This window comes from Corvus hawaiiensis, chromosome 31 (assembly GCF_020740725.1).
Source record: "Corvus hawaiiensis isolate bCorHaw1 chromosome 31, bCorHaw1.pri.cur, whole genome shotgun sequence".
In the NCBI taxonomy this organism is placed as follows: Eukaryota; Metazoa; Chordata; class Aves; order Passeriformes; family Corvidae; genus Corvus; species Corvus hawaiiensis.
The window spans coordinates 999,458-1,009,886 of record NC_063243.1 but is presented as its reverse complement, the minus strand read 5'-3'; positions in this window follow the sequence as shown (position 1 = coordinate 1,009,886).

Genomic DNA, 10,429 nt, shown 5'->3' with positions numbered 1-10,429 from the left:
TGCACAGCTTTTTAAAGGGGGTTGGACAAAGGGCGGCAACAATCTCAGGACCAGTCGGGAAGGAGAAGGGGAGGGTTCACAGGTGGAGTGACATACAATTAGCCAATGAGGGAAAACAAGGGGAGGGGAGAAATTCAAAGGGATCAAGGGGGTATCGAGGGGGGGAAGAACTTTCTAGAAGGGGGAGGGGAAAGGGGTGGTGTACATCAAGGATTGGCAGCTAAGGCGAGGCGTATACAATGAAGCAAGGGGAGGGGAAACTACAAACTGATTGAAAATTAAATGAACTGGGACAGACCAAGTACGGGGGGGAAGGTGCACAGCAACATCTCCCCCGTTTTTGTTTAAAAAAATAAAGGAAAATTAAACCTTAAACTGGGGTGCTTTGGGTATCATCCCAGCAAGATGTTTCTCTGGTAGCCACGGCTACGGCTACCTGGGTAGATCTTGTACCACTGGTACTCTTTAACGAGAAGGTTTTCTCTACTGCTGTGAGTAGGAGTCTTTTGATGCACCCAAAGAGTAAGAATAGAAGAAAGATGTTGTTAAGACCTGGAAGACTTTGAGGTTTATAAATATAAGGGGGAGTAATTGCAAGGTGCTGTACTGTATGTATGTTGGTGTTTTAATAAGTAATAAGTCATTTAATAAGTAATAAAGTAATAAAATTACAGATGGACCATGACAGGAAAATAACTTGCTGCAGGAAAAATTCCTCAGGACAGCTGGTTATTCCCAATATCTACTGCTGTAACTGAGTAAGGAGAAACGGACAACAAGCCATGTCTGATTACCAACATGCTGATGTTGTGCTCTCTTCCCCAGTCTGCTTTCCAAAGATCTGGGACTGACAAAGATGAAGGAATTTGAAGAGCTATTCTGGTTATTTCAGAGAAAGTTTAAAATGGAGAAGGAATTGGGGTGATTAGGAGGCTCTCATTACCCATCATTTTCAGTGCTGCCTTTTGTAGCAAAAGTGACAAATGTGCCCTGTTTGTGTTGTGTTGGTGTTTAGATTTTCTGAGTCCCTCAGCCCTGAGCTGGGTTCCCATCCTGGTGGAACTGTCCTGCCTGGTGCTTGCAGGATGCCCTGGAACAAACCCTCTGCCCCATCATCCACAACGAGCAGAAGGGCATGAGGACAGTGCTGCGAGGATGGGCAAGGAGGGGCACTTTGCTTGAGGGGAGTGGGGCAGGAGAGGCCTTCAGTGGCCTGGCAGAGATACTCTGAGTTTTTGTTGGTTTCCATACAACAAAAAGTTTCCCCTTCCCTCAGAGATACGGAGTGATGCTCTTGGCCGGGTCCTCCTTTCTCTCCTGCCTTCCTTTGCCTGCTCTTTTCCCTCCCAGTGTCTCCCTTTGCCCAGGGCAGCTCCCAGCCAAAGACCCTCCCCTGATGGTTTTTTTTCCCCAATCCAGGAGCTAAAGCAGCCCTGGATGAAGTTATGGAGGCTGGCAGTGAAATGTCACTGTAAGATCTTGCTCCACTTGGGTTTCAGCCCCTTCAGAGCTTTGCCTTGAAGGGCAGGAACATCTTTTCCTCACTGGGAACTGGAATTCCAGCTCATTGCAGTGTGTGCCATGGATCCCAGAGGGGCATTCCCGAGGCTCCCACGCTGCTGCTCCTGCCGTGCCTCCCAAGGGAGCTGTGCAGGGCCAGGGGACAAGGTCCAGCAGCTGGGAGGGCTCTCAGAGCAGACAGCAAAGGCTGCTTTGCTGCACATTTTCCAGCTGGAAGCAGAGGGAAGAAGGGAAGGGAGTCCCTGACAGAATCCTGGCATGCTTGTGGCGGGAAGGGACCCTGCCCATGGGTTAGGATGCCAAGAGGGAGAGACGCCTGTGCCCCAGGGAAGGTGCAAGTGAGACCATATGAGGACAACAAACGGATTTTATTGCATTTTATTGTAACAACAAATGGGAGGGATGGGATTCTAGAGGATGTGTGGATGTGTATTTTAATTTGATATTCTTCTTATTATTACTATTTCCTATTTCTTCTTCTTCATCTAAGTCTTCTTTGCCTTCTTCTTTTTAATTACTTCTACTACTCCTGCTTCTTCTTCTTCGTCTTACTCTTATTCTTCGTATTCCTATTTTAATTTTTCTTCTTATTTACTACTACTGTTTTTTCTTCTTTATCATATTCTTCTTATTCTAATTAATCTTATTCACTTGTTATGCTTATTCTTTTCTTTTTCATATTCTTATTGCTTACTACTATTTCTTCTTCCTCTTCTTCTTCTTATTCCTATGCTCTTATTATTCAACTTACTATTTTTATTAATATTCTATTCCTTTTTCTTCTTCCTCCTATTTACTACTGCTATTTCTTCATCATCACAATATTCCTATTCCTACTCCTATTCCTATTCTTTTTTCCTGTATGAGGAGGTTGTTTTAATTTCTGGGGTTTTTTTTTTTAACTATTACTATTTCTTAAAGTCAGCTTCCACTTGTTGAATCAAAGTCCTGCAGTCATGTCCGTGGCCTTTGATGCCACCAGGGGAGGTTCAGATTCAAGATCTGAAGCAGTTTTTCCTTGGCAGAGGCGTGAGGCACTGGAAGAAGTTGCCCAGGGCAGTGGTGGAGTCCTTGTCTCTGCAGCGTTCAGGAGCTGTGCAGATGTGGCCCTTGGGGACGTGGTTTCGGGGCGACGCTGGCGCTGCCCGGGTGCCAGTGGCACCGGGTGCCCGGCAGGGTCTCTGGGCACCTCGGTGACTCTCTGGGCTTCCCCGCCGAGCGCGCCGGCACCGAGCGCGCTCCACGGGCGCTGTTTGGGGCCGGCCACGCCGGTGACTTTGGGCGTCGGGGAGACGCCCCCGGCACGGCCCAAAGCAGCCGGGGCAGCTCAGGCTGCGGGGCCCGGCCAGGCCGAGGCCGCCCGTGCGGCTCCCGGGGGCCCGCGCAGGCCCCGGCCCGGCCGCCATCGGCAGCCCCGGGCCGGGCGGGCGCTACTCCCGCGTCCGCGGCGCCAGGCAGCGGCAGCGGAACAGCGCCCGCAGCGCCCGCAGCGCCCGCCTGAGGCGGCCGGGCCGCTTGCTGGGGGCAGCCGGCTGGGCAGCCGAGGGGCCGCGGGGGCTGTGCGGGGCAGGCCCCGGCTCCTGCCAGGCCAGCACAGGAGAAGCTGCGGGTCCCGTGGCGGCTCGGCCTCGCACGGGGGGAAGCGAGGCCCAGAGCGGCTCCCGTGCCGGGCGCTCGGCCCAGGCCTCCCGAGGGACGGGCGCCGGGAGCCCGTCTGCCGCAAGAGCTGCCAGGCTTCGGCGCCCGCCTTCTTCGCGCAGCTCGAGGACGCTGAGTCCGTCCCAGGCGGCGTCCTTCGGCAGCGAGGGCGGGACCCCGAAGCTGAAGATGCACGTGTATTGCCAGGTGCTCTGTGTGAGGTCTCTGTCGCTGCCATCTTCCTCTATGCAAACCTCTCGGTAGATGTACTCTTCCCACTCATTGAGCTCTGCGTGGCACGGCTCTGGCTCGATGCCGTTATCCCCGTCAGAGGGGTCTTGGGAGCTGCTGACCTCTCCTTGGGACAGCTCTGGCTTTGCCGCACCTTGGCACTCTTGGGACAGCTCAAGCTGGGTGTGGTATTGGCAGTCTTCATTGTCTCCAGCTGAGGTGCCCTCCTCGCTCCCTTTCTCTGCCAGGAGTGACCCCCTGTCTGCCTCCTGGCCCCTCACCCTTCCTTCGCCCTGCTGGGACAGCTTTGGGTCATTCCCCTCTTCTTCCCCTTGGGGCAGCTCCTGGACTTTCACTCTTTGTTCCCTCTGGTAGAGCTGTTGCTGTGCCCCATCTCCCCACTGCACACTCACACCCATCTTCCACGGGTTCAGCCCTTGGTGACTCCACACTCCGCACAGGGACACTTCCTGCACTGGCACTGCTGGTACCCACTGGGACAACTCACGGCCTGTTGCCTCTTCCCACAGGCGAATCTCTTGGGGCCGAGTGTCTCTCCCCTGGCAAGGCTCCTCATCCATGCCAGGTTTCCTCTCTGCCTCCTTGATGACAAAGGGCCCCTGCTCCTCTTCAGTGTCTGTCTGTGGCCTGACTGAGGCACTCTCTGCCCCCACCAAGTGCCAGCTGAGGGTCTGGTCTTGCAGCTCGCTGGGCACAGGGGTGGGTGGCTGGGAGGAGCTGGGGTTTGCCTTGTCCTCTTCCATCTCTGAGGTCCTGTAGCACAGAAGGATTGCGGGAGCTGCTTCCTTCTGCGACAGTGGCTCTCAGCGGACTGGGCACTCCAAGGTCCTGCACCCCTTAGATACCCTCGGCCAGGGTGGGGCTCTCTGATGTCACAAGGGTCTCTGGGCACCCCCAGGTCCCACATGGCCAAGGGCCCTGACACCACGCGCCTGTGTCACAAAGGGCCGTAGCCGGTGCCCCTTCAGCAGCCGAGCCTGCTGGAAGTAGCACTGAGCAGGCCCTGGACTTGGGCACTTGTAGCCCTTGGCCTCTGTGAGGCTTTGGCCACAGTCCCACTCAACAGCCCAATCTCCACACACTGGCTTTGGCGGGTGGGCTACTCAGGGCACAAGCCATTGGCCAGATGGCCGCAGCCAGGGACTTGGGGGCATTGGCTCCATGTGCAGCTGCAGGCCGGGGACGAGGGGTGTCCCTCAGGGCTCTGCCTTGGCCCTGGGGCTCTTTAGTGGCGTCCCCAATGACACAGGCAGGGGCTCGAGCTCCCCCTCAGCACGTTTGCAGGGGACGGGCAGCTGAGCGTGGCAGGGGCACCATGGCAGGATTTGGCTGTGCACAGGGACCTGGGCAAGGTTGAGAAGTGGCACAACGAGAACCTTACGAGGCCTCACAAGGCCAAGTGCCAGGTGCTGCACCTGGCCCGGGGTGATCCCCGAGTCCCGGATTCATCCAGGCCGGAAGAGACCTTCCTATCCCTCAGTTTGGGGCTGCCTCCCTGGCCGCTCCCAGCACCTCCAGAAGCAGCACTGGCTGGGCCTTGGGGTTTCTGGTGCCCTTGCCCACTTCCAGCAGAGCTGGTGGAGTGGGTTGACCCTGAGTTGATGGACAGTCTTTTAGACTAATGATGCTTCTCACAGTTTACACATTTAAACCACACGGAAAGGCAGGAATTCCTTTCGTTCCAGCTCTCCTGCCGGAAGGTGGGGCGGCCTTGGAGCCTCCGGGCCCCGCCGGGCCAGGGCCCCTGCACCCCCTCCTTTCCCAACGCCGCGGCACAGAGCCTGTGTCACTGCTGGGGGGAACTGTCCCAGAGCCACAGGCAGCTAAAGCCAGCCATGGACTGCTCACAGCTAAACCCATCCGGCGCGGCTCCCTGGGACCGGCGGGTCCCTCTCCTCTCCACGCGGAGCCGGCGGAGCCAGCGGGAGCCGGCGGAGCCTCCTGTCTGCAGCCAGCACACTCCGCGCTGAACTGAAGAGGACACCACGCAGCCAGCAGCACAAAGGGAGCGAGGCTTTCTCCACCGTAAAGCCCGAACAAGAACACTCTTCAACGTGGCGGCTTCGGACTCAGAGAGAAGAGAAAGCGAGTCCTGTGGGACGGAGCTGGAAATGGAGATGGGAGAAAAGAGGGCGGTGCCACAATTCTCGTGCATATCTTAAAAACCTTCCTGCAGGCCGTGGTAAGAAACTGTAATATCACAAACTGTTTGTCTCTTTGATCCATTTGGAGTACATGGCGGGATGGAGAATTCACGCGTGGCCCGTGAAAATCGTGAAGAGGGGCCATGCCAGAAGTGAGAGGCTTTTAGAGACTTGTGGTGAAGAAAGCCTTTGTGTTCAGGCCAGAGTAACTCATCCTTAAAAAGATTAATAACCCCATGTGATGGCCCCTGTCTGGCAGTGTGAAGGAACTGTGAGAATATTCAGGGGAGAGATGTTTTACACCACAGCAGATTGTTTCTTTCTGGGCGGGTCTGCTGTTGGTGGCACTTTGGGAACCACGTGATGCAGAAGAAAACCCTTTTTTCCTTAAGCATAACAAAGAGACTTTTCAAGAACTGCAACACTGACCGAAATCCCATGTTCTGCTTCCTTTGTGCGAGTTGGGTAAAAGGAGGGAAGTGCTGGAAGAGAGGGGAGGTTTGCTTGAATTTCTTGTTATTTCTTTTTACTTTTAATTCTGTTGGTAATAAACTTTTTCTTTGTAAAGCAACTGTTTAAGTTTGAACCTGTTTTGCCTCGCAGCTCTCTAGTTTTCCTCAATATTTTCTTATTTTCCCCTTATGAAAAATAACAGATTTCGTGTGCTTGACGCTCAGCTGCGTCAAACCACGACAGGCAGAGCCCTGGTGCCCCCCGTCTGAGTGATCCATGTTTGGATCCAGTGTCCTGGGTTTGCATGGCCAGGCTTTGGAAATAGGGGGCCTCCAGGGGTGGCTTCCATCAGCAACTTCCAGAAGTTTCCCCGTGTCCAGCTCCTGTTCCGCCCCGCCCCTGAAGGCGAGGGTAACCCAGGGTCTGATTCATGGCTCCCGTGGGGCAGATTAGAGTGAAACAACAGTGAAAGATCTGTGTTTATAAATATATCTCTGTAGGGTTTATTTCAGAACAGTTTGGTTGCTGTGTTTGGGGGGGGGTTTGGAGCCCTTTTGGTTACCATCTCCAGTAATTTTAAAAGCATAAAAGTAACACCTAGGAAATGTATAAGGGCAAAGGAAGTATGAGAGTAGAAGGATACAGAGTCAGCAGCCCTGGATCAGCAACAAAACTTTTGGTTTGGGTTGTTCCAATGTCCCTGTCCTTGGTGTAAGTGATGGTCCCAGGCTGGATCCCGTGGGGGCTGGGGAAGCGCAGGAAACTCCAAGTTCCGTGGGTTAATACAGGTTCAGGTTTGGGTGAACACCCGGGCACCTCCCCCGGGGGAGTTTTGCAGTGTCCGATGTCACACTGTGGATGCCGGGGCACTTTGGGGGCTCTGATGGTTTATGGCCCCTTCTAAGACATGGCCCTGCCCCTCCCGGCAGCGCAGCTGAGCCGGGCATGGCCCATGCGAAGGGATGGAAACCTCCAGCCCTCTGTGTGCATGTCCCGGGCCTGCCCCGGGCGGGTTCCCAGAGCTGGGCCAGCTGTGTAAGGGAGGGCGCTGCCCTGCTCCAAAGCCCTGTCCCACCTGGCCGGATCTGCTTCCCATCGGCCTCTGCCCTTCCCTGGCTCCAGGCCCGGCTCGTCCCCTCCGGGCTGGGTGCTCCCCCCTGTGCCCCCGGGCGCTCCCTGTGCCCACGGCCAGCAAAGGCCCCGCTGCTGTTGCCGGTGGCCAATGGTTTGAGCCATTAACCCGGAACATTTCAGTCCCTCACAGCTCTGCACCCCAAAAGCCGAGAGGGATCAAAGGCGCCTCAAAGCGACTCCATCCCACTGCAAACGGCTCAATTCCACCTCAAAACAACTCCATCCCACCTCCGAATTTTGGGGTATCCCCTGTGCCCAAACTGCTCCCAGTTGTAGATGTTCCTGTCCATGAACTTCACCCAGTTGCTGTCATCAAGGAAGTGCCAGTGGGCTTTTCCCCAGGAATGGAACACACCTGTGTGGGAGACAGGTCAGGGGGTGCCCCCCTCCAGCAGCCCCCAGCACCCCACAGCAGGTTGGGAGCTCAAGGGACCCCCCTGGACACCCCTTTCCCACCCCTCTCTGCCCCACAGCCACCTCAGCACCAGCTGCTGGGTGGGGAGGAACCCCCCATGAGACCCCCAGGGAGGAACAGGGGTTTGGGGATCCCCCCGTGAGGTTCTGCCCCCCCCGAGAGCCCCAGGGAACAGCTCAAGAGATCAAGTGATGGGGACACGAAGGGACTCCCATGAGAAATCCTTTCCCGCTGTCCCCCCGGCCCTTATCCCCCTCTCAGACACCTTTCCCATCGTCCCCGCGCCCCTCCCCACTCACCCAAGAGCTCCTCACCCGCAGCCGGGGGCTCCCAGCAGCCAGAGCGGGGTGACACGGGGGGGACACACGGGGGTCCCCATTCCTGATCCATCCCAGGGCCGGTTTTGCCCCCCCAATCTCGCCCCCCCGCGGGGTTCCCCAGAGTCGCTCCCACTGCCCCCAGTAAACGGGACTGGGGTGAACTGGGAAGCCTTACTGGGAACGCTGGGAGCAGCCGGGTGGGGGCAGAGTGACAGCGGGGCTGGGGGGACACACGACCCCCCCAAAATCAGCGCGGGGATGGACCGGGGGTCCCGGCCGGGCCCGAGGCCACGGGGGAGGGGCTGCGGCCGCCGGCGGCTCAGGAGCTCTGTGGGCAGAGCAAAGGGGGTGACACCGGGCTGGGGGCCCGGGGGGGCACAGAGCTCCGGGGGAGGGGGGATGCGATCCCCGGGACCCCCGGTCACCTCCTCGAGCAAGTGAAAGCCGAGCCCCAGCGCCAGGAAGATGAAGCCCAACACGACGTCCCCGATCCCCGTCAGAATCTTGCTGCAGGCTGTGTCCGCTGGCATCTCTGGGGGGTCCGCAGGGGTCAGGACCGCGTAATAAAACCCCCCAGAGAGCCATCAGGACCCCCTAAACCCCTCTTTTTTTTGTCCCAAATCTGTCCAGAACACCGTTAAACCTTTCAGCACATGCCAAACCCACTCTCATCTCCTCCAGGACTCCACAAGCCCCATCCCAGTTGCTCCCTGCCTTCCGAGGATGCCCCCAACCCTCTCTCAGCCCCTTTGCCAAGGCTAAAAAGAAGGGTGGCTCTTGATGGAATGACCAACACCGAAAAACAGGACAAGAGATCGGCCTAGAAGCATAGACAGCTTGGGGTTGCAGTGTTCTGAGAGAAGCGAGCTGCCCTCGTGAGAGGGGAGTGGATTGAGGGCACTGGGGAGGCACTGGGAGGGCACTGGGAGCGACTGGGAACGGAGCGCGCGGCACTGGGAGGCCGAGTCCAGCACGGGGCAGTCGGCGCTGCGGGTCTGCCTGGCAACTGATGAGTCATCAGAGAGACGCGCTCTGATTGGCTGAGGGGCGCCAGCGCCACGCACGGCTGGGATGGACACGCGCGGGGGCACTGGGAGACACTGGGATGGACTGGGATGGACTGGGAGAGACTGGGAGAGCTCAGGGGAACCTGGGAGGACAAGAGGCCCCGGGGATGGGCTCCAGGGGGGCTGAGGGGCTCCAGGCTCATCCCCAGGGCAGGGCCCGAGGGGACTCGCTCTGCCCGACGTTCTGCACCTCTGCGCTCCGCCAGCAACGGGGCAACGATCTCGCGGTTGTGCCGGCAGAGCCTGTCCGCCAGAGCCCCTTTGTACCCCACTCTTGCTGCATGGCTGTTCCAGCACTGCGCCTGTTTCTCCCCACACGGGGTGTCCCCCACCAACAGCCCCACATCGCTGGCGAGTGCAGTTGCTGCTCCCGGTGTCAGATGCTCCTCTGCACCAACCTCACCCGCTCGCTGCCCTTCATGAAGTGACACTCGGACTTCATCATCCCCTGGAACACCCCTGTGTGTGCGGGACACAGCTCAGGGGGTGCCCCCCTGCAGCCCCCAGCACGCCCAGAGCTCCGGGAGCCACCCCGGATCCCCGCTCCGCACCCCCTGTGCCCCACGGCCGCCATGGGACCCTCCTGCCCGTGCTCCCACTTCCTCTTTTCCACCCTTCTCCCTATTTCACATCCCCTCCCCCGCCATTTCCAGCCGCTCCCCAGAGGAGTTTTGGAGTCCCATTGCCCCCTTTTCACCCTTTCCACCCTTTTCCCCACAATCCCCCAATTCCCAGCCCACTCCCACTCACTTTTAGGGTCCCATCCTCCACTTCTCCCCACTTTCCCACCCATTTCTCCCCCACTCTTCAGCCCCCTCCTGCTCTTCCTCTGAGGGTCCCCTCCACCTCTCACTCATTTTAGGGGTCCCATCACCCCTTCTTCCCCTTCTCCCCCCCTTTCCCACCACCAGTGCTACCAGTACGGCCCCAGCTGCCACCACTCGCCCCATGGCCAGCGCTGGCCATGATTTTGATTGGCTGAGGGCCCTGCAGTGGGGATTTTTGGAGGGGGAACCTCGGGGTGCTGGGCAGGTGGGAGCTCAGTTGTGCCCAGAAATGTGTCCCCAGGGACGCGGGATCTCAAGGGTGCCCATGGCCTGGGGTGACGCTGGCCCGGTGCCAGGCACCCACCAAAGCCACTCTGTCCCTGCCCCCCGCAGCCGCACAGGGGAGAGAAAATGGAACCGAGGCTTCCCGGGTGGGGATAAGGACTGGGAGAGATCCCTCAGCAAACACCGGAACAGGCACATCAGGCTCTAATTAGAGATATTAATTAAATTGATGACACCGAAAAAATAAGAGCAGGAGAATGAGAAGGAAAAGAAGACCCTTAAAAACACCCTCCCCCCACCCCTCCCTCCTTCCCAGGGGCTGTGGGGGCATCTCTGCATCCGGCACCTCCATCTTTGGAGCCGCCAGGGATTGGCTCTGCCAGACATGGAGGAAGCTTCCAGATCCTTCTCTCAGAAGCCACCTCTGAACCAA